This window comes from Apium graveolens, chromosome 2 (assembly GCF_009905375.1).
Source record: "Apium graveolens cultivar Ventura chromosome 2, ASM990537v1, whole genome shotgun sequence".
NCBI lineage: Eukaryota > Viridiplantae > Streptophyta > Magnoliopsida > Apiales > Apiaceae > Apium > Apium graveolens.
In genome coordinates this window covers 314,942,227-314,947,473 of record NC_133648.1, presented here as the reverse complement: position 1 = coordinate 314,947,473, position 5,247 = coordinate 314,942,227, and the positions used below count along the sequence as shown (strand labels likewise).

The 5,247-nt window shown below is 33.7% G+C and overlaps 1 long non-coding RNA gene across 1 annotated transcript; it reads right to left on the bottom strand.

Moving 5' to 3' along the window:
- Positions 1-461: 461 nt before the first annotated feature.
- Positions 462-4,705, bottom strand: LOC141706419 (uncharacterized). The gene is made up of 3 exons (XR_012568814.1): positions 4,573-4,705; positions 2,105-2,164; positions 462-918 (listed from the first exon to the last, which is right to left on the bottom strand). It is a non-coding gene; the product is annotated as an uncharacterized LOC141706419 (long non-coding RNA).
- Between the last annotated feature and the right edge of the window lie 542 nt (positions 4,706-5,247).

Below are 5,247 nucleotides of genomic sequence, written 5' to 3'. Positions count from 1 at the left end.
CTAAATGAACACACCAATTCATCACTTATTCGATGGGAACCAATCCAACATTACTTCTCAAAACACACACACACACAGAACATATACAAGTCATATCAGTTTAGAAGTCTCAATCTTAAGGAAATACATGAAATAAATATAAGAAAGACAGCATATTTTTTACTCCTATAAGCAATTAGCAGACTGCAGTTATACAATAAGCTGAGAACCTGAGACTCTGTGCTGGTTATTGTGATGCTAACAGCCAACGTGCCTACAAGTTATAACTATATCGATTTCTTAACAGTATTAGGTCTGTCAATTTCAACCAGGCACTTTCTGTTAGCGTTTGATTGGACTTGTAACTATTTTTATTACTAATGTTTTCAATCTCTAATCTAAATTTTATCATGAACTTTCCTTTCGGAACATGTAAACAGACGTAACCTACAACGCTCAGACAACTGATTCCGTGATATTTTTATGACGACATAAATCTCTTTCATACAAAACATCAACAGACAGAAGTCCCAATTTAGCAGGATAATTAGTTCGGTTTCTACTTTTCTTTCGGTGTGATTTAGTATCCTAGATCTGGTAGTAGCTAGTCATAAATAAACATGTTTTTTACATTTCCTCTTCATCTAGTTAAGCAATAACCACAAATCGCAGGTGGTTGACAGAAACTTTAGTCTATCAGAAGTAAGAAATAGCTTCGATCAACCTCAGGGCCGAATTTCATAAACTAGAATCAGAATCAGAATGCATGCGAACTGGTACCAGAACTAATAATGCCCGAAACCAGGTCTATTATTGTAGCAAGAAAGTGCATTATACAGGTGCAGATGAGTACCCCGTTGAAGGAATATATCCATCTCCGTGGTTACACTTGTACGAAGAATCAATACTTTGTTGAGTTTCCGCCTTCCAGAACAGATCCTGTGGACCAAGTACAATTAAGGTCTGTTAGCTCACATACAGCTGGTTATACAGTGAGTGTCAAAGAATATAAGAACATAACCTGAAACTCTGGCTTAGCATTTAAAAAAGCATAGCATGCATTTTGTTTTACACATTCATTATATTTTCTCCTATTTGAGTAAAATGCAAGATATGGTACAAATAATCAAACATTAACGAAAATATGAAAAATTCTCTCAAAACGATGAAAGATTAATCATTTTCCTTAAAAAAACTGCAACAGATACCAAGAGGCAAGAGGAAACATGTACAAATAGTAAAATAAATACGTATTTACTAAAAATACGTGGACATTATTAAATTATTACCGAAGAATACCCATACAGGACTGTACACCCTAGATATTTGCAGTGAGTAATCTATATTATCGCATAAAAAAATCTTTTCTAAGAAGAAGCAAAACAAGGTTAAATGTCTTTGTCGAATGATTAGATATTTTGATCAGTGGCTTATAGTACCCACCTGATAATTAATTTAAGTATATTAATAAGCGTTTTTAGCCTACAAATGTAAATTTAAAATGTTAAGAGGTCTGGTGTTTCAAGTTTCACTTGTGCGACACATATCTGTATGAAATTTGAACTACGATAATACATGAGACAAATGGTATTAACATGCTTGCTAAAAAATGAACGAGTATTTATAATTCCGCAACATATCATATCTAAAAGAAGGGGAAAAAATTAACAGTCACGCTCTTTATTGCACAAACCTCTCTGAACCATTTGAAATTAAGAAAACATTGATGAGACATGAGGCAAACATTAGGTATTGTGACAATCAGAATGTTAAATCCAATTACGAGCAATAACACAGTTCCATCAATACCCAACCATTAATCAGTATATCTAAAAAAATAGACCTATATGTTTGGTGCTATGAAAAGACCCACCACTGTCCACGAAACAAACTGTAACACAACTACTTAAACTATGGGGGATTTGGGGGGGGGGACTACTTAAACTCCACAAAAAGCATTAACCCGAGTCTGTTTGTGCCATGATTGTGAAATTCTCAAATTAAATTCAAGATAACTGAGTTTAGTGTAGCAAATCACATCAAATTTGCAGTGCAAATCACATAGATATTACAGTTGAAATGATCTTTCTTTTTCTGGCTCGGAGGAAGTGATTTTATCTTATACCTTATCAAGGAGAGTGCACATAGATGGATTATGGTACTTACACATGCAAAGCAATGGTACCTGCGCATGCAAAGCAATCTAAGGTTCAGTTACTGGCAAGCAAAAGCTTAGTCACAATGCATTTTAAACACCTGGTCCCAGAATAAAGAAATGCCAAATTGAAGGGCAAATACCTAACTTTAAGAGAACAGAATGTAATCTGAGTCTGATTCAATAAACTAAGCCAAAACAAACTATATTCTATACATATTATCCTTACTAAACAACTTTTGTCCACACTGAATCTACAGTTTGCTTATATTTCTACTTGCAACATTCCCATAGCTGGATGGTGGAGGGAAATCAAACAGATAAATAATATTGCTATAGATCACTCACTGAACCAACTTTAGAAAGGAACAGTTCTTATCTACGAAAATAACAGATTTGTTATCACTCGCTAACAGTTTAATCTAAAAATAAACCAGAAACTGTCACATCTCGGAAAATCTACTGTAAAAAGCATGGTTCCTTTTTATCAAACTGTGGCCCTATAGTATATAAGTGGACAAAACACTATGTGATCATTTTGAATGATGTTTCCTACAAGGATAAAATTAAGTGCACATCCAAATATTAAGACCCCGGACAAATTATATTACACAGTATGGCATCTCAATGTAAGTGGATGTAGACAAGTAGGTTCAATATCTTTTATTTGGCTACAAATGAATAGAGCATTAAGTTTAACTAATTCCAATACAGGGCATCCACGAAATTTCGTATATGCATATTATGTGGACCAGCATTTAGAATGAAAACTAGACAACTAGGCGAGCTCCCAATTCAACCTCCAGTTCTATGTGCAAAACCTAAACCTATATTTATTGCACACAATTATTGCAAGCTATATAATTCACATTTGTCCTGGCATTACTTGCAGATGTGTATTAGGAGGAATGAAGGATGCTATGAAAAAGTACAGATTTGGGATTAAAGCAACCTTCATGCACCATCATAGTCCACAAGTTCCGTTTCAATCGAATTATAAATGACACAACAATATAAGTGATCTCGGATTTTACACGCAAAAAATGTATCCAAGTGTACCACGCATATGATTAATAGACATAACAAATTAATGTTAACCCGGAATAAAGGGTATTGGTGCACTCCACCATAAATGTTGTACACCATTTGAGATAAGTTTCTGGATTCATCTCAAATGATATTGTTGACTAAATGATATGCACTAGAAATGTCTGTCTCTTTTGGAGATGAGGGGAGTAAATTTTGTTATCATATTTTTTATTTGTCAAGTGTAAAATATAACAGAACTCAGGTTAGCGAGCACCAGTTCGGGCCTTTAAATATGACCTGAAAACTTAATATGTGGATAATTTAAAGTGTTGCAATTAGATTATTTTCAAGGCATTTAATTAACAGTAACTAGTTCACCACAATAAATTTATTCTGAGACTATCAAACAATCATCTTCTGAATGATCTTTGGTTCCAGCCATTAAAAGTTATACCAGAATAACCTGAAACTTGTAAAGTTTCCACCACCAGATACTACAAAATTAACGAATATTATAATTTGACCTAAGAATACTACAGTATCTGACATTGATGTTATCTAGTATTATTGCTACACCACACAATAACCGTTGAATTACATCCAGATATAGAATACTAAATATACAGGTGTTCGAAAGAGCAGATATAACCGCTGACAGGAAACCAACTCAACCCTAGAAAGTCTGAAGTTCAAAGCAGGTCACTGACTGAACAATCATAGACAACCAAAACAGTTTCATTCATACATCTATATACTTTGGATAACATAGTACTTGTTGCTCTGAACTTTATGTGATCCTCATAAGGCTGTAAGACCTCATTTAAGAAACTATAAAATAACCAAATTAACTGAGATCTCCAAAAAAGGAAAAACATGAAGCTCAAATTTTAACTTTCAAAGTGAACCAAGAGTAAATACAAGTAAATTCAAGAGGATGGAGCTCAAAGTCCAGTTTCATGATACCAAAAACAGGAAACAGAAAGTTCAATTTTTAAACAGAGAGCAAGTTGTAACTATCATTCGCCCAATTGTAATTTCTTAATATAAATATTCAACTTATTTTGGACCATCAGAAAAGTAAAGAATTGAAAGAGGATGGCCTATCGACCTATATCAGGTAGCTCTAAATGAATCCTACCTACACTCCAAACCCACGTAGTATGCAACTCATAAGTTATACATAAATCGAGTGATATCATGCACACATGAACAAGCCACAACAACAGTACATAGCAACACAACAATACATCATATTTACTCTTATGTCTACTCACCTATAATCATATACTCAACTGATCATGCTCTAAACAACTAGCTAAAGGATTCACTGCTGATATTCAGCCTAATTCACATTAGAACACCTAGGGAAACTTGGCAATAAAAGGAAATAACATGAAGCCTAGACTCACATCCTTAAGAGGCTAAACATGGACTTGTGAGTGTGCCCACAGCAAGAACCCGAGATGATGAGAAGAGTGCAATTCCAGTTTAGAATAATTGGCTTCTTCCGGATTCACCTACCATCCCCTTTCACAATTTTCTGCAGAAGCACATCTTAAAGTAAGGCATAAGAAACATTTGTGATTAGTATAACTTTTAATGGTGTTCCAAACAAACCAAATTTAGGAGAAAAATATAAATCTTAATCAAGCACCTTTTCAACTAAAAATAGAACAACTAATAATGTTTTTTTATTTTTGCACGATTCTGAATTGCCAAGTCTAGGCAGTTACCTTCTAGTGATTAATCAAATATTATTTTATCTAAAAAAAGGTATCTTATTATCAAATCATGTCAGAAGCCAACTCTGGCAAACATGCATGTATAACATAAGCATATAAATGGCTATCAAACTAACATTAGTTACATGCTTCTTCATATAACTATATTTTTACATACTTATTTTGTAATTTTATTGTTTTATATTTATTTAAAGTACACTACATAACTGGCAAAGAAAAAACAATATATACTGGATTTGGTAGGAGTGATTAACTAACTTGCATCTTGCCATAGGCCACTTGGGCCCAAATCTTGACGAGATCATCTAGTATACAGCTACACAAAAAACTAAATCTTGACGA